At 45.6% G+C, this 19,225-nt stretch overlaps 1 long non-coding RNA gene across 1 annotated transcript in view; it reads right to left on the bottom strand.

Annotated features, from left to right (window-relative positions):
* Positions 1 to 18,836, bottom strand: part of LOC128797404 (uncharacterized) — a 40,943-nt gene extending 22,107 nt beyond the window's left edge. Inside the window, exons 1-3 of the long non-coding RNA XR_008434118.1 lie at positions 18,577 to 18,836; positions 14,715 to 14,905; positions 12,120 to 12,242 (exon numbers count right to left, since the gene is read on the bottom strand). This is a non-coding gene — a long non-coding RNA (uncharacterized LOC128797404). The remainder of the gene's footprint in view (positions 1 to 12,119; positions 12,243 to 14,714; positions 14,906 to 18,576) is intronic.
* Between the last annotated feature and the right edge of the window lie 389 nt (positions 18,837 to 19,225).

Below are 19,225 nucleotides of genomic sequence, written 5' to 3'. Positions count from 1 at the left end.
CAGCTAAAGCTGAGATAAAACAGCTACTACAATGTTTCTACCAAGTCATGCACACCCCAGTCACAGAGACTCCTGTGTACCAGCAGGCAAACTCCCAGACTGCCAGACACGAACAGATCTCCCACCACTCCTTCATACCTAGTTCAGTGTGAAGGTCCACCCACAAAGCCAGCTCTCACCCAGCCTCCTTACAGGGCTGTAACTGCTGAGACCCTTATTTCTGTGCAGCAGTAGGATGGGGCATATGCTACAGGGATCAAGCAGCCGAAAACAGGAAAGCCTTCCCAGACCTCACATATGGATGCAGGACCTTCCTCATGCAGTGCAAGAATGCTGACTGTGGCAGATATGAGGGCAGAAAGTCACACATTTTACCCTGTGAGGGCAAGGGGAAAGTCTTGCTTGAATTGCTCTGTCAGCCTTACAGATTGCTTCTGTTTCCCCACAACACCCACACCTCCAGGAGGCCTCAAAAACAAGTACTCTGGCCTAGCATTGGCTGGATAATGTGGAGCTATTTAAAAATAAGAATTGTAAAAAAATATATTATGAAACAATCCTTTGCAGTCTAACACCCACAGGGTTAACTTCCTGCTGCCTGCTCTTCCCTTGCTGCTCAGCCCAGTCTCCCCTTGGAGGCAGGGACTCTCTCTGGTGTTTCAGCACTGCCCTGACCCAGGAAGGACAGCTGTTCATATCATGAGAGCTACATTCAAGCCCAGCTTCACTCTTGCCTCTCTAGTGCAAACACATTATGAATTGGTTGTAAAATGAATCTGAACTCTAGCACACAGATGTCTACAACAATCTCCCCAACAGAGTACAAAATAAATAAAAGAAATACAGAATGGACAAAACAAGTAAGGAGGAAAAAAACACAGAAAGAAAGTCAGAAGTAAAGCTGCCTTTGTTCTGCCCTTAGCGCAAAGTGAGATGCAAGATGTTTGTATAGAAAGATCCCATCCCTGAGGACATAAAAACCTTCTCCTCCCTATGTTTCTCTCATGAGATTACTCTGTTTCTCACCCATGTACCTCCTCCCAAAAGTTCTTCATGTATTTCCCCAGCCAGTGAGACTGAACAAGAACACCACATTCACCAAGTGAGCTCCCCCCACCAGACATCAGCCATGGAGCCTGAAAGTATCAGAGAGAAGATGTTTGTTTCAGCCAAGAGACTCACTGCCGAGAGGGATTCAAGCAGCTCTTGTTGGGGCAGAAAGGGGGAATCCCGACCAAAGAGATCAGTCAGAGAAGAGGCTCCGGAAGGGAAGAGCCTGGGGCTCAAGATGATTTCTGCCAGCGGGCTATTTTGTTGATAAGGATTACACAGCTACTCAGTCTGCCAGACATGAGCCTGCAAATGGTAAAGCATTCCCTGTTGGCCCTGTGATAATACCTATACCATCTAGTTATACAATAAGCCTCAGGTTGTTTTCCTAAACCAGACAGTTGCTGGCAAAGCTAAAATATAAGCTACTGTTGTCTCACACTGCAGTAAAGCAGCCTCACACAATTTCCCTCTCCCTCCTGATACTTTCTTCTATACAGCTGCACAGACGATAGTGACGCCATCAATGCAAGATCAGGGCACTCCCAGTCCAAGCAGGGAACAACTTAAAAGAGGTTCAAACTCCAACCACTTTGATCAGGGGAGTGGCTCCACCAGAGCCAAAATAAATGTTTGCTGATAATCCCATGCCCTGTTTGCTTGTGTGGCTCCCATTTTATTAGCCTTCCTATGGTAAATTTTACAGCTGGGGTTAGCAGAGTGATAAAATGCACAGATTATATTCTTCACTGTTGCGGGTCTGCTTCTCCCCAATTCAATGCAGCTTTACCTTGAAAAAACAAATACTTTGAACCAGGATGCTCTCTTGCCCCTTGCAAACCTTCACCTCCTTCTACTACTTGACAGTCATCAGTTCTGAGAACAACAGCCTGCTCCAGGGTGTAAGGAGAGCAAGTCACAATCAGATTTCCCTACTGAATGCTCTTTACAAGAGCACTCAAATCAGAGCTCCTTCTCAATCACTGCACCACTGACAACAATTTACCCCTCCCTCCTTACAATGTTCTGCCTGGGCTCCAACAGGACCCCTCAGATGTTGAAGCACAAATAAATGCAAGATCCAGACCACAGAAACTTATTGGCATCCTATGATTTGATTTCTCACACCGTCATCACTGAAGCAGAAACTTCAGTGTCTATGCAGTAAGTTTTGGCTCCAAACAGAATACCATAACTTTCATCTCCTCATTCTTGATTTATTCAAGTTATGCCCCAGCTATTTCTCATTCTGAAAGCCAGGAGAGAAGCCAGCACAAGAAAGGGACTTGCTTTGCCTTTATTTTTCCAAATTCAAACTCCTCAGATTGAAAACTATGCTAATCTGCATCACTTAGCTGGAGACACCTTTGTTCTATCTATATAAAAATCAAAGATGAACCAATTTATTAACTGTGGCACAGCAAAAGCTGAAGAAGCTGTCAGCAGCTCTCTAGTCCCAACATAGAATTCCTGTTGCTTTGCAGCAGACTAAGAAATTACTGTTCAGCCTTTAATGTTGAATTTTATGAATGGAAAACAGTTTTGCCCCAGAGCTTGTATTTATTATTCATAGCTTGGTCTGCTCCCTAAAAACAGGAAAGCAACATCAAATTCAAGGCCTCCCTGGATTCCTAGGGAACTACAGACCCAGATCAGGAACACACAATGTTTTTTCCATTCCTAACTCTTTTGTCAGCATCTCCAAGGGTAAACATATAACAAGCAGCATAAGAGTTTAGAAAAACATTGGTACCTTGTGGATGATGAGTACAAACAAACAGGCCTAGAGACACTACTACAATGAGCTTTGGTACTGCAATTGAAGAAGTGGAAAGCAAATAACATTGCAGGATTCTTCCACCTGCAAGTCACTGCTGCTTGCTCACACAGTCTTCTTCTATAGTGTTGTCTACAATAGCAAACTGCTCCCAATGGCCAACAAAACAAACAAACAAAAAAACAAAACAAAAAAAAAAAAAAAAAAAAAAAAAAAAAAAAAAAAACAACAACAACCAATTTAAACAAAAATCCCAAGTACAGCCAAGCTAAGAAAAATACTCAAGTAGACTCCTGGGTATCTCCGGCTTTAACCACATCAGAGTATTCTGTAAGGGGAAAAGAAATTTTTAAAAGATCAGTCATAGTCCAACCATGATAACTATTCAGGGAAATTTTTTTTATGTTGGCTTGACTGAAATAAACTCTCTGTGCAGACTTTCATATAACTGATATCACCCTCAGTATTGAAAGGTAGTTTCTCTGCTAATTTTCTGGAGTTTACCTTTCCCTTAGGATGAAACCCCAAACACAGGTGAGACTGAGCTAACAGACAAATATTAAATTTTGAAGACTTTCTGCTTTAAGTCAGGGTGCAGCCAGATCAAACAAAGCACTTTTGTCTGGAAAGAGCAGTGGCTAAAGAATGGATTAAATGGAGGAACGTTCCAGACACAGACTGGGACCACACAGCAGAGAGGACTGGTACGACAAAATTCACCACAAGCTATTTGAAAGAAAGTCCAAAACTATAAAGTTGTACCTTTACAATATGGGGAATTCAGTAGCAAAATTGGCTGAAGGAATTCCTGGTTGTGTCAAGACACTGAACTTGCACTATTGTCCTATTTACTTATTTCAGGCTCAGAAAATTCTCTGGCCTGCCTATACTACAAAATCTTCAGCTGGGCTGAAGGATCGAGGTGCCAAGTTGCAGCATTGCTCGCATCAAAATCACTGCTAAGGTTTCTGCATTGCCCCACTGCAGTGCTGCTCAGGAGGCACTACCACACTACCAGGTTTTTCCACCACAGTGATTTCAAGATGTTCCTGCCTCCTCTCCTTCTTCAGTAGTTACTACACCAACAGGAAACACCGTAGAATGAGATGAAAGAGAGGAGGATGGGGAACACTGTGAAATACAGATATAAATCCAAAGAACTTTCCAAAGTGGTACATCAGAGGGAGAATTTGAAAGCCAGTCTACCGTATTGCATAAGTGATTACATTTTGTACCATCTAGAGAAAAAAAACCCCAACACCCATGCTGTTACTGGAATGTCTGCAAAGCTAAATTGTTTCCTTGGAGAGGGAAAAGCTGCCTGTACCTATAAGGTCCTGTACATCTCTACGTGCTCTTGAGACCACGTTGCAGCAGCTGATGTGCCTCAGGAAGTGCACCCTGCTGATGAAGGCCTGCCCCAGCTGCATTGGGAGCCATCACAAACAGCATCCACAGCTGAGCAGAGTATTGAGGCTCCTGGAGCTGTGCTCATGCCCGTGCCACCTCAACTGTGCACTTCCTTTCCCTCCCTTGCACCCACACGAGGTTCATTCTGCTCTGCTGCACACCTGCTCACAAACTACACCAGCAGAAAGCTGCTCACCTCTGCCTTGGGCTTTCTTCTTGGACTGGCTCTGCAAGGGTCATAGAAGTTCTGTAGCCACAAGTGGGGAAACAAGGTGGGAGGTTAAGAGACGCCTAAACTGCTCTGGGACTGCTGCTCACATACAGGGCAGTTCTGAATCCTGCTCAGCTTCATGGAAACTCAAGTGCAATAGCAAAAATAATTTTGTGAATCCAGTCCTCTAGGGAAAGCAAGGTGCCCTCCAAAGCTGAGATCCCATTCTACTGGCATCCCTAAGGGCAGCTTTTTCCACCCTGAGCTACAGCTCCTCAGACCCAGGCAAGTGCTAGCTCTCCAGCTGATCCCCTCCCCATCTCGAGGAGGAGCCGAGATGCCATCCTGGCTCAGGAGGTATCTGCAGCAGGACCCAGTGCGGTCCCAGCAGGGCTGCCTGCCTACATCCATGCTGCCTTGTGCAGCAGCCCAGGTCCCGTGCTAATTGGTGCTAATAGATCAGATGTCAAGAGGATGGGACAATGGCTACCCCCTTAAACCAGGAAAATCTGGTTCTGTTCTAAGAAGAAATCTTTACAAGAGTACCATAGAATAAGTGATTTCATTTCAAAGTTTTGGGGTTTTTTTGTTTGTTTTTTTTTTTTTTCTTTAATTAGCATGAAATTTAAATATCAGGATTTGGACAATTGATCTGACCTCACCAAAGATGATCTCTCCTGTCATCTCTCCCCCACTGTGAGTCAAAACATTTTATGTTCTGAGCTCCCCCATCCCTGGGAAAGGAGGTGAGATCAGGGCTTCTTTTCATCCAGTGCAACAAAAAAACCCAAACCAAAACAAACAAAAAAAAAGCAGGTGCTTGCATGAAGTGGAAAAATCCTGTTTGGGCCAGCCTTTGCACACAAGGTGATTTTCCCCTTTGCAGCAGTGTTCGTCGCCGGGCGAAAAATCTGTGCCTGGGACTCCACGGCTGCTGCTGGTAGCGAGTAGGTGTGGGACACGTCAGTGGAAGCTGGGACACCCCTCCGTGCCAGAACCAGCCAGGAGGTGGCACTGTTAAACTGCTGAGCCTTCCCACTACACTGGATTTTTGTCGGCTTTTTTAACACCGCTCCTGCCTCCCCCCTGTAATCTGTTTTCCTGCCTTGAGGATGGCGATACACCATAGCAAAAACTCGGCTGAAAAAAAAAAAAAAAAAAAAAGAGCTCGCTAAACAGACGATGGCTTTATGATTTCACGATTGTTTCCCTCTCGCATAAAAGGCTGGCCGGCTGAGAGGAAGAGAGGAAGAGGTTTACTCGGTGTAAGGTGATGTTATACAACTTTCTCCCTCTAGCAAGTGCCGGAACTGTTCTGGTTTAACCCTCTGACACCTTGACCCAGCCCATTCAAAGTCCCTTTCTAAATTTCTTTCAAGCGGCCTACACCCTTAACGCCCAGCAATGCAGAACACCTACCGAGCCCTGACCCAGGAGGCAAACAACAAAAGCGCTTTTATCTCGAGGGACTCGTTATCGCCCAGCTCCCGCTCCCTGAGCAAACAGCAGCGGTGGCCGGGGACAGCCAGGCTCCTCTGCCCAGTGCCCGAGCTGCTGGACACCGAAACAACACTGACCTACCCCCTCAGCAGTTTGTACCACGATTTGCTGAGCTGGGGGGGGACAGTCTTTCCTCATAGGACTCAAGGAGTCCCTAATCCGCAGGGAGGAGGCAGCGGTGCCGCAAGGTTTTCCAGAATGCATGTCGGCACTTTCATGTCCCAGCAAGGCCCTGCGAGAGCATGGCTTGTTCACTGAAGGGAGGTGACTGAACAAGCTGCTGCAGTTCACAGCAGTCTTTGACTTTCTGTGAATCTGTAATAAAGCTCCAAGTGGGCAAAACATTGTCAAAACTTCATGGAATTATCTCCACTCACACTTCGATAAAGCAGACACCAGCTTTCTTCATAGACACCCCTCCTCATCAGCAACACTCACTACAGTGCAAAGCCCCATCATCCAGGAATTATTAATATTTTTGCAACTATTTCATCATCTGTTTTTAAGAGAAATATGAGAATGAGAACATACATGCTGGATTTTTACTTCTCAAACTTCTTTAGCAGCCGTGGAAGCAACAGGTGGGAAGTAACTAGCGAGCTGTGACCTGCTCTCCCTAAGCTGCATCTGGCCGTGGTTGGAGGGAAATCAGTGGTCAGAGGCTCAGCATGGGAACTGCTCACCTACACCATTTCTACTTTCAGGGCTTCAGAGAATTTACAAATGAGTGCTGCTCCCTTGAGTAAGGAGGTCCTCAACTGCTCAGCCTGCCTTTTTCAAGTAACAGCCCAGATGAGTCATAGCAAAGATTGCAGTGTCTGTGTCTTTTTTTAGTGAGTTAAAACTTCTCATGGCCACTTTTTTCTTTCCTGAAACTTGGCCCTTTTCCACCACAACTGCAGAAACTACCAGCAAATATGGCTTTGTGAGCCAGGTACTCCAGGACAGCAGTGCCCCACTTGCTGGTAGACAGGCCACAGGTTCTTCTCGCCACATGAGTACCACACACCTCACCTTTCCTGAGCATCACACGTCACACACAGATGGAAGAGCCAACCTGTGTACGTGCAGACAGCTCAACGCTTCTCAGAAACACTGCCTTTTTTGTAGGCACTCAGACAAGCCTGTGCCCACCCTGCTTTCCACTAAGGCCATCAGAAGGATGATGCTGAGCTGGTGGTACCAGAGAAAATAATTTTCCAAGAGCTCCTGGGATTCATTATAGAAATTACCCAGAAGCATTGATTTTTCTGGAAACCAACCTAATTGCCAGCTTTCCTGAGGGCCTGGCAGCCTCCCCTCTTCCACTGAGAGAGCTCACACCTGGCCTCCTGATACAGAAAAGACCATCATGAAACACAGATGGGGCTGCAGTGCCTCAGCTGCAAGAGCACTGCCAGGACCAGCATTTAAGAGTAGCCCAATGCCTGCTTTGAAAGCCTCTCTAAACAGGCGACAAGGACCAAGCCAGAATCCTTAGAAATTGCCTCACTGGGAACTTACTTGTCAGAGCAAATCAAGTGTCATACGCCAACACAGTCCAAGTGCCTTGCAAATAGAAAGTTTCCAGTTAGACAATCATCTTGATTTTTATCAAAGCCACTTTTCTAGGACTTTACCACATGAGGAGATATTTATCACTGGAGTGTTAATGGCTTAAGTATCATTTGTGTCCATAGTAAGAGATTATTTCAGCCTACGTTGACAAGACAAAGTTGTCTCAGAACTAGAGCAGCACTAACCCTAGCACAGTACTATTGTTACCCCTTCTGACCTCTGCAGCCAGCCAAAAATGCAGGGAGTGGTAAGTTTCCATTACAAGCAGATTTGGTAGCTGAATGGGGTGTTCCCTCCATTCCTTGCAAAGAATGCACAAATTCCTTTTTTCTCACCCCCGAACGACGAACACAGGAGAGATCAAACAATGTATTTGCTCACATTCTCATGTCACCTTTTGAAATTCATTTAAACTCTTTTTAAAAGCCTCTTCAGACACTGACAGTGGCCCTGGCTGTTCCTGCTGCAGGACTCAAGGACATTGCCAGTTGTGGGCCACTGACCCTTTCTGTGCCAGAAATTACTGCCCTGCAGAGTGGATAACTCAGCACAGCATGTAGTGCACCCAAGCCACCCCCAGTAACAGGCTGGTGTGCTAGCAAGCCTGACAATACTGGGCATTAATAGATCTGCTCAGCTCCTGCAGCAGATACACAGCCCCTTCGTTAACAGCTTCAGCTGCCAATACAGGAGTCACCAGATTTTGTTTCTCTGAGAATCACCCTCAGATCACTGGCTCTTACAGGCTCAAAACCCCTATCTGCAGCTGAGCTTTTCCCTCAGGCCAGCACGACCCTCCCTGCCATCCCACAGCAAGCTGATGCTAATGGTGGGGTGGGGGGGGAGGAAGAAGGGAGAGAAAAAGGGAAAGACAGAAAGACAGAAACGGGCAAAAGGGGGCAGGGGGGGAAGGAAAAAAAAAAGGGGAAAAAGAGGAGGGGGGAAAAAGAGGATCACTGTTGGGGGAGATGAAGGATACTGGATTGTGTCTCCTTAGGCAGCTCACTTCATAGTCAGGAAGGAGGAACAGAGGAAAGGGGACAGCTGGAAAGTGTGTTCAGTAGCAACTAGCCATTAGGACAGACTTCCTTGACCATTACAAGAACACCATCATTTTTCCTTCCTCAGTCCTTTCACACATGAAAAATCAAGTAGCCAGATGAAGCCCCTGCTGCCTGTCATTCATATCATACTGGAGGGGGGTTCCAGTATTTCCACCTTCAGGTAGCATTAGGGGTCTTAACTCTTTCCTACTTCTGCCACTGAAGGGGAGCAATGTGTGCAGATTCTCCCTCCACCACCAGTTTCAGTGAGGCTTAGTCTGTTTGCAGTTTGACCTCAGTCTATTAGCGTCTGCAGCAGCCCTTGCTGAAATTGATAGAAGAGATCCCCAGTTAAGGTGGGAATTAAATTCCTTCTCTTTCCAAGCAGCCTTGAAGTATTTCTTTCTGTTCTTTAACACTGCTGCATCCTTCATGCAAGGAGAGGACTGAAATGGCCTTCTATTCAATTTCACTGAAGTGAAAATAGGGGAGGATGAGCCTGATCTGAAAACTGTACTCCAATCTGTGTTGTCCTAAATAAGGCCAAGAGACATTTTCAAGAGGTTTAATTCTGTCTTCTTTTGTTGGGATTTTAAGGCTGCTGACAAAAGTATGATTATTAAGTCGGGTTTCTGTTTTTTTACGGGGTAGACACCTGTGGCTTGAGAAATACTTGATCTTTCCCCATGAAGGGGAGAAATTAGGTGTGCTTCCTTCAGGTATGGGATGGGATTCTTCCCCCTGCCGCCCCAGCTCTAGGAATACAAAATAAACATGGCCTTATCTGGTTTTGCAAAGATCAAGATGTTTTCAAGGCTGAGTATCATGTGCTCTTATGACTTTTGTGAAAAAGAAGAGTACTGAATGCTTAGGAAAGCAATGCTCCTAAATACTTGGGCACTAAAAGTACGAACTGCATTAGTTTCTTCATTACCATGGTGCCTTTTAGGCTGGACAAAAGCTCTGTGTTAAGATATAAGGACTTGTTTTGTGCATTCTAACAAAAGGGAACTCCCTCTGGGTTTTTTTTTTGTTTTTTTTTTTTTTTTTTTATGTTACAGAACTTCTAAAAAAATCTTAATCATGTTTGCTCTCACACTGTACTAACAGCTAACTCAGAAGACCCTGAATTATTTTGCCTGTTGACCAGTAAAGTAAAAATCAGTAAAGGAAAAAGCAAACAGCTACATTATGGAGAGTCTGTTAGATACCCAGATTATTGTCATTTTAAGTGCCAGTGTTCCTAATAGAAACACAAAAGTGATAGGCCCATGAATACTCCTTTAAGTAATGTTCAATATTCCAGAGCCTGAAATCCATGACAGAGTAATTATTATCTCTGTTTTGCTTCCCAGGGAAGCTGAGGCCAGAAGCACAGCTGGGAATCTCCTCTACTTCCAGATTGCCAGCCCAGCATCCCCACTAGAAATTAACTGTCCCTTTCCTGTCTCTGACATGCCTCTGGATCCTCAAGCAAGAGGCTGTCCCAAGAAGAAGCAAGGAGCCAGCCCATGACACACCTGCTCCCAGACTAGTTTTGTCCATCTCTCTCCTCCAGCAGGGAGGAAGAGGATCTGTGCCAGCTCCCCACCCACACAGGCTAGGGCAGCGCAAGACCTCAAAGCTTTGTGAGTGCCCAGGGCTGGTTCGGGTGCAGCCAGGGCCAGCCACAGGCACGGTGTCGGGGGGCTGTGCCAGCACACACCGGTGCCTTTCCCAACCCCTGCTGAAGCGGACAGCACCAGGTGTGCTGCTGAACCAGACCGGGCGTGGCTCTCACCCATTACAGGCAGTCCCCGAGATCCTTCACCTTGAGTCAGCCGCTGGCAGGGCTCCCAAAGAGGCAGTCTGCTTTGCATCTTCCATCCCAGGGCAGCCCTGGCAGTTGGGAGAAGATGGGCACACAGTGCTATACCTCTGTTCTAGCACAGTGTTACAAATCCTTTTGGCTAACGTACATTTCTATAGGAGGGAATAAAAGTGTCTAGAAGGCATTGAATCAAAATAGGGTAAAACTGCTGGGATAAATGTGCACCAACCCATATGAACACACTGCTGCGAGCTGACAACTGGTTTTTATCTGGTTAGCACTGTGCTCATCAATTAATTACAGACCAGCATGTCCACACCATAGTTTCTCTGTGATTTAGTCAAGTTAATTTTCCAAAACACTTTTAACTAACCCAGTCACAACCGAATATGTAGAAACATATTTCACGATCAGGGAGAGCAGAGTATAGTCAGGACTCTCAGGCACACATAAACACAACCCTTCCAAATGCATTACAGAAACTCGCTGGGACTGCTTACACTCCCCATGCCCACCCCAACCCTCTTGCAGGGGCTGCTGCACTCCCCCAGTGTTGCTGGCGGAAAAGGGTATCTGGCTGCATCTTATTTGCCTTAGAAAGGGTAACCCTAAGTCTAAACTGCTGAGGAAGGTTTGTGTTCAGCTCCCATCCTGCAAAAGGAAGGTAACAAACAGCTGAGGAGCAGTAGCATCTTAAACAGCTGCAGCTGTTTCCCCAGTGAACGTGATTCAGAGCCACAGTGTTCAAGAGCTGAAGCTCAGAACATAGCAACAATTCTTGCAAAATATTTTGCTTCTTGTCTGTTTTTTTTTTTTTCTTCTCTTCTCCCCCACACAGCTTTTTAACCTCTTGGTGCCTATGCTGAGTTCCTCCCAAAAATAGGTTTCAGGGTGGAACATACTTGCCACTTGATCCATGGCTTGCTAAATTTAGCCAAACGCAGACTGACTGTATATGATGGGTCTTTGGAAATGTCAGTAGCCACAAGTAAAGTTGCCAATGTCATCCAGGAAGTGGGACACCACTGCAGTTATATTTTTTACTTAAAATAATAATAAAAAAAGAAACTTTCATACTCTGTGGAGATGCAACCATACATTTGATTCCAAAAAGCAGAGAAAGTAAAGAAAAGACAGACTTTAACAAAGCAGCACTTGAGCCAGCAGAAAACCTTTGTTTTAACATATGTAGAAGAGATTAACTCTTCATATTTGACTAGAATCACTAAAAGCTGAAAAAGATAACAACCCATCTCAACTGGCTTTTGGCATTATAGAGTTAAAGTAGAAAACAGACTGATAGTCTAGAGGAAGGAAGGATGTGGAAGGAAAAGAATACACCAACACAACACACAATTCCACCTTCTTAAGTTATTAAGTGTTTGATGTCAACCTCTAACTTTATAAATACATGACTTCTGAAAAAATATCAAATGCCCAACTGGTCCTCCATTCAACAAGGCACCATGATCCACAAAAACAGTTTTCCCAGGAGAAACATGGATAACTTATGAGGAGTGACACCACAGACTGCCAAAGAGCCTTTCTTTTGCAGTCCCTAGGCAGTTGTTCTCCCTGTACTCCTTGCAGCATCTTAAAGAGCCAAGTTCTGACACTCAGCATCAGCCTTGCTGTAAGTATTCCCAACATAGCTTAAAAAGATTATATATATATATGGACAGTTATCTATGAAGTTAAGCCCATGTTTAAAGAATTAAAAATAAACAATATACTTCTTTAAAAATTATCTGGCAACAGTACCTTTAGAACCAGAGAAGCTCCTGTAGATGGAGTATCAGATCAGTTTATCTCTCTATGAAGGAGAAGACAGGAACCTGAGAGGAATAATGCTTCCAGCCTCCTCTTCTCCCACTTCCATCCTTCCTAAAGGGAAAGTAGGAGCTGCTAGTGAGGCCAAATCACTCAGGGGTCAGTTCTTAAGGCAAGCAAGGGGGGAGGAATCTAAACATGAGTGTAATTAAGGAATTGTTAGCGTGCAAAATCATCATAGTTTACATCCAAAGTATATAGAAAAGCTAAGTAAAAGCAGAGCTCCACTGCCCAGGGCTGCTGAGGTTCCCATCCCAGGATGTACAAACAAATGAGGGCCTAAAACCTGGAGGAGGTTAGGAAGTGTGTCTGAATGTGAGGCTCTGAGACGAGGCTGGGGTATGGGTACACTCAGGCTCAAGAACTGTCTCGTTATGTTGGCAGAAGTGAGATCTCATATGTCAGCCAGTAAAATGTGATATTGCACTCTCCTGGCAGAGACCCTAGCATTTAAGATGCCTTTGGGGAATAACCTGTTACATCTCAAATTTAGCTAACTGTCTGGGTAACACAGAGCTATTTTCAAGATGAAGATGCCTGAACTTAACCTCCCAGAGACTGAGGCAAAGGAATGAGAGATTAACTGTGAAAAATGTATGCATATGGAGGAATAGAGCTGTTATTCAATATCATGCAACATTTTCCCATTTGAAGAGCTGCCTGACTCTTCAGATAGATAAGCTTCTGGCTGTGATGGGATGGTTGTGGGAAGGGAAAATGCAGGGTTCCAGACAGCTGTGGGACAATAAAGTGTTCACTATGTAACCAGTAGTAGAGATGCTGCAGTATTTTGTCATCAGTATTTTGCAGAACTCTTCATAAACTGTTGACCTACTTGCCCAAAGTCACAGTAATTATCTTCATATCCAATATAAATTTGTCAGAAGTGGGTGTCACTGATACTGAGACAGTGTAACTTGCATCCTTTCTGGCATTCAGTGATCAGCAAAGTAAACCTAACTATGTGCAGAGAATGATTATGGCAGGAAAAAGGGGAAGATGCATGATTGAAAGTGGAGGGTGGAGCCAACAGCATCAAAATTGTGCTGATTCATCTTCCCCATATTTTATATTTTAAACTTAAGCTTTTTTCCTCCCTCCACTAAATATCTCTAGGGTCAACTGAAGATCCTCCAGCAGGTATATTATTTCACAGTCCCCAAGGCAGCAACATAAAAACATTCACTTTTTTACTTTTTTTTCAGTTTGCTTAGAACTTTTGGAATCCTGATGACTGCAGTACAAATCAGAAAACTCAACAGAGCTCCTTGGAGATGTTCACCAGCATAAAAGCTGCAAGCTAAAAGGGAAGTAGAGCCTTTATTCTTAAATAATTCTTATTTAATTCTAATATCTAGCAATCAGTTGGATGAAAATCTCTCTTTGTTTAACATTCAACATCTGCTGTTTTATTAATGCCTCCATAAGCTACTAATCTGGGTTCCCCAAGGAAGACCTCCAGCAAGAAAACTCTGGGAAATATATCAGATCTTTAAAACTGTGGGCTTTTGTCCTGTAAGAGGTGGGAGGGAGGGATGGAGCAGAGGGTTCAGAAGTACTTTCCAAAGTTTTCAGAGGCTTTGCACAGTTGCATACTCTGTTTAGTTTCAGAGCTCCTGGCTGGCAACATCCACTTTTCACAGCCAACTGCAGCTACAAGCTGTGCATGTGCATAACCCCCCAACCAGCATGAGGAGGGCAAGCCCAGCAGGGAAATGCAGGGCATAGTCTGAGCAGATACTGTCAGATTTGTACACCTGCAAACTTCCAATCATAAGAAACAGACCTGAAGCATCATACTCAGCCAGAGCTCCTCTGGGTGCTAATAGTTTCAGAACCTGAGGCAGAGCCTTTGACTGCAAAGGCTCTTCCTGTTTGTGTTGTAAATGTCACTGTCTGTTAAGAAGAGAGAGAACTGCCTAAGCCATGGCAGCATCACTCGGGTTACACTACTGTCTTGGCCAGCAGTGGGGTAAAACAACCATCATTTAGTCCAGTGCAAATGTTATTCTCATTAAGCTTGTGCCAAGTGATTTGCTAGTTCAGCTAATCTGAATTGGCTGTGGGTACCCAAATGCCAAATAAGCACTTTCCCCTCTTTAATTATAGTTTTTATGTTTCATGATTTAGGTTGCTCCTGTCATTGTTTGCAAGGAGGATGGGGTTGCATAACAGTGTGTAACACGATACAGCTGCAGACAGGGCTGCTCAACCAGCACAAGCCCAAATAGAGAACAGCTTCTTCTGTTAACCAGCAGCTGAACAACAGCAGGGAAATCTCACCCATCCCTTTTCCACTGGTAGGGGAAAGGGAAGGCCTGTGGGCTGTCCCTTTAGTCTGCTTATGTCCAGCTCATTACAGCTATCAGCATATCCATGAGATTCAACAAAATTCTCTCTGGTGAGTTCTGCTTAGAAGAAGAACCCAAACTGGTTCTGTGTGGAGAGTTGCTTTTGATGAGAGTTTTGCCATCTTTATTTAAAGAAAATGGGAAAGTCACCCCAACAATTTCACTTTTCACTTACCAAGTGTCAAAGCTAGTAGGTCTCCCTCAGGCAAAAATCCAACCTATGTCAGCAGGACTGATTTGTTTTGTTTTGTTTTGTTTTGTTTTGTTTTGTTTTGTACAAGGCCTGTAGGATCCAGTCCAGCCTTTTCAGTTTGGGTCCAGGATTAGTCCTAACTTCGCTGGATCTTTGTATTTCTGAGGGAAATTCTGTAGGAAGAAGGGACAGTATTACTTTACACTTTTCTGTGGCCTACAGGAGGATCTGAGATGAGAGCCTGTGACCAAATTTTTTCCTTGCATTCTTCAACATAGTCCCTCTGAAGTCACTGTGACCAGATAAGTTATGGAGCATAGCACAGCCTTATGTGGACGCTTGGACAGAGCGACTTATTTTTAGCTCAAAGCTGTACCTTAAGGGTTGTCTGTTTTAACAATCCAGAACAGCCCTTGCTGTTACCTGAGAAAATAAATGAGTTTAAAATCATACAACATACATACAACATACACACAATCTGGCCCATGTAAATCACTTTAGAACGTTGCAGATGCATGTGAATGTTCATGTTGGTTTGTAAGGCATCTTGCATCCCAGTGATTTAACAAAGGAAGCTGCACACATGTTGCCATTTTTAAAATCAGTGCAGTTTCTGAAGTAAAAACTACACTGCAACTTAGTGGTTTCACTGTTCTATCCAAAATAGAAATTTTAAGTATGTTCATTGTGATTCTAGGACATGAGGTGTAGGATTTGTCAAATTAAATTAACAGCTGCACATGCTCTTTGCTGTACAGACACAGACTGATGAATTTAGAAGTTGATGAGTGCTACTAGATATAGAAAGACCACCTGAAAACCCCACTGGTGCAAATGCTCAGCAACAGAGATGTGACCTAGAAATCATTTTCACACGTGGCTCCTTGTTCAGTGTGTTGCACTGACCTATAAGGGCAGCTTAGGAAAACCAACACATGTAGCAGAGCAGTTTTTTAACTTGGTGCATGCCCAAACCTGATCCAAGCACATCCCATAGCACTTTGGCTACCGAGTGCAGATTGCTATTAAACAGACTGCTGCCTACATTAGTCAGGAACATTGCTTACTAAGTATGTTCAGACTTCTGGTTGTCTTGCACCAGCCTATTATCTGATCTTATAAAGCTACCCGGCATTCTCCCGCTGGTGAAGGCTTTGCAGATGGCTACGTGTCAGAACTGCAGCCATCTGCAGATCAGGTTGGTCTGCAGCTCATCATTCGCAGTTCAGGCAGCGAGGGAGGAGATGGAGAGCACAACAAAAGCATCCAAAACACGGCCAGCTAAACATGACTTCTATGCCAGTTCAATTTCCTTGGGACTTTCCCAGCATTCTTACCCCAACTGTTCTCAGCAGTGTTAAGATTCAAGATTTCTTTTTCTGGCCCAGGCATCCTAAGAGTTTTTCAGCCTGGCTGCAAAACTATATAAACAAGGATGAAATTCTGGCCCATGTAAATCATGGCAAAACTCCCACTGATTTGAATGAAGCCAGGCTTTCTCCCCACCACCCCCCTCCACCTTCCAAAATGTATGAACCCAGATTTTAAATATATTTTATGAATAGAGCACTAAAACTGTACTTTCCAGGCTGAATAGAAGAGGGAATATCAAGGACTGTAGCTTTGCTGTTTTCATTAAACTTTCACTAAGGCTGGTTAACTGTGGTGGAACTGCAGTTGTGATCCTGTGTTCTCGTGGAGATTGTTATCAAAATTAGCAAAAGTAGTTAAGTCAAAAGAGAGAGAATGTTGTGAACAAAGTCAAGCCCCAGTTCCTGGGACTTTCTTCCAAGTGTTCTCAGAGTGCCTGTCTGTGTGCTTAACTGCAATTCATCTTTCATTCTCCCCTGTTGCTTATGGACTCCAGTCCTCAGTAGGATGCTAGATTCCTTGGCAAAGAGATACACGCTGTGTCGGTACCATTCTTCAGACTTCACTGATCATTAACTCATCTGCAAAATTCCTTCCAGATATATTACTGCTTCCCCAGTGCTGCTCCAATACATCAGCATACCTCCAGACAGTCTTAAAGATTTTGGTTCTGGGAAAAAAATCAGAACTGCACAACACTCAATGAGCACCAGGCTTTTCAGGGAGCCTGTGTTGATTCAGGGAATGCTCCCAAGGGAACAGCATGCTGTACCTTGCCCGCTGATAAGCAGCAGCAAGCCATTCAGCAGGGAACTGCATGGTCCCACTTCCCAAGAAATATAATCCCTCTAAGTCAACAAGGCAGGCAGGGCACTGATAATTTTCTCCGAACAGAGCAGACGTTATTATAGGCCTGGTAGTGAGTGAGCAGAAGTTGACACTATGTGTCTTGGTTACTAGAGAAAAACTTTTCACAAACAGCTGTCTGAACTGTCTCCAACTGTTTGGGCAAGTGCAGAGAAGTGTCTTTCTGACCAGGTCTCCTGTGGTCTGCAGAAAGTTGATGAAGTTCAAGGACTACGCTGTTGCTATTCTTTGTCCACTGTCCAAATCACATCTAAAGCTGTTAGGAAAGGCAAGTACTTCCCTAACAGGAATCAAAGCAGGACGAGATGTGGCAGAAGCAAGGAGCAAATGATGGGGTTTGCACCGAGTGCAGGGAAGAGGCACATTAAACCGTGAAGAATAGTGAAGATATCTCACCACACTTTCTCTCCAGAGATTTGTCCCATGCTATAAAAACACTGGGTAAAGTTCTGAGCTAAGCAGATTCCTTGCACTGAATGCACAAAACCCGTGCTGTCCCAAGGCTTGCAGGGACCGACAGCCATTAGAGGGCAGCAGGTATCTAACACATGCATTGATGGATCCCTTTCTGATAGAGGATGTCCCAGCCTGCAGATCTCACTGGGCAAAACAAGACAAAAGGTATTTATTTAAAAAAAAAAAATCTCCTTAAAGAAGCACTGTCAGCCAAACACCTTGCCACAGGCAGTGCAGCCACATGCACTGTGGCTTTATTTTATTCCTATGCCAGGAATAAAAGTGTTGTAATGTCTCATCCTGAATGAGCCATCCACCATCCTACCCAGCTATTATCCTGGAGATATAAGAAAGAATTGCATTTCTGGCAAACATCCTGACTTAACAGCTGAATGGAAGTCTGGAGTGAAATATTCATCCCATGGGCTGCTCTCAGCTTCCAGCAATGAAAATAGAGAGGGGAGGAGGGGGAAAGCCCCGAAATGCTTCAGCTGGGATACTTGTGGTTCTGACATTATTTGTTTTGCAAGGAGCAATAAAAGCTGACCCTGCCACAGAGGTACAATGCCCTTGTGTTGCCTTGTGTCACCTGGTCCTCAGGTGAGTGGCCTGTCCACCAAAGGCAACGTGTGCTCAGAAGACTTGACCAGCAGAGCATCCCCAGAGCAAGCAGCAGCATCTGCCTGGGGAGGAGGCAGGGCTCTGCCCCTTGCTGAGCACTCTTGAGCAGGAGGTACAGTTTCACTGGCAGCTCCTCTCCATCCCACTGATCCAAAGGTGAAGCCTCTCAGCAAGCATAAGGCGTACAGTGGAAATAAAACCAGCCTGGCAAGCCAGCAGCCACTCAGCTCCCATCACTGAGAGCAACTCACTCCTCTGCTCACACTGCCAACACTAAGGCAGCAAGGGCTTATGCCCAAGTCAGAGACTTGAAGCACAACATGATGCCAGTGATTTCAAGCGACAGACACACCCAGAGAACTCCTCAGCCGTGTTCTAACTCCAGCAGCCAGCCATGCACAGGCACAAGATGTCTGCAGGCCCCTGGGGAGGCCCCGAGCTGCTGCAGCACCGCCCTGGGGAGCCGACTGCTCTCCCGGGCCCCAGCCCCAGAGCCAGCAGCCAGCCGAGGAACTGCCTCCTTACATACCCCGAGATTACCCTGGCGTTAACAGGGGAAACTTCTCCTCGCCTGACCACGAAACAAAATGGGTGCCCTGTCTCAGTGGTGCTTCCTTGCTCTCCAGGCAGGCAAACTGAGACTGCTATGGGTGCTGTAACCTGCAGGCTGGTGAGAGCCCTGCGTAGAGATCAGGACAGCCCTGCCAGTGGGGCTAACATGGCTCGTGGGGGCCTGCCCACGGCAGCTGTGCCAGCCCCAGGCATCTCCCGTGGGGCAGGCAGGCCAGGGCTGTGGGGAGATGGAGGCGGGCCCTGCTGCCACGTTGTTTGGGCCAGAGCTGATGGCCCTGGGGGCTGACATAAGGGCCGGGCTGTGGGGGAGCCCTGGTCAGCCAGACAGGACCTCAGGGCTGGCGGTGCCCTCAGGGTCTGTGCGGAGCTTTGGATCTGCTGGGCCTCCTGCCCGGCACGGCACAGAACAGGCTTGGGCAGATGTCTCCTGCGGGACCTGGCAAGCCCATGGCTGCTTGCACAGGCAGTGACAGCCATGCACCCTTCCCACGAGCTGCCTGAGCCCCCTGCCCTCAGTCTGCCAGCAGCAATGCCTGACATCAACCTCACTTCCCATCTCGGTTTCTGCATGCCATGTTTATGATGGCCATTTGCTTTTGTGTCAG

This window comes from Vidua chalybeata, chromosome 1, assembly GCF_026979565.1.
Source record: "Vidua chalybeata isolate OUT-0048 chromosome 1, bVidCha1 merged haplotype, whole genome shotgun sequence".
In the NCBI taxonomy this organism is placed as follows: Eukaryota; Metazoa; Chordata; class Aves; order Passeriformes; family Viduidae; genus Vidua; species Vidua chalybeata.
Note: the sequence above shows the minus strand (reverse complement) of the source record. Positions and strands in the feature narration are given on the sequence as shown.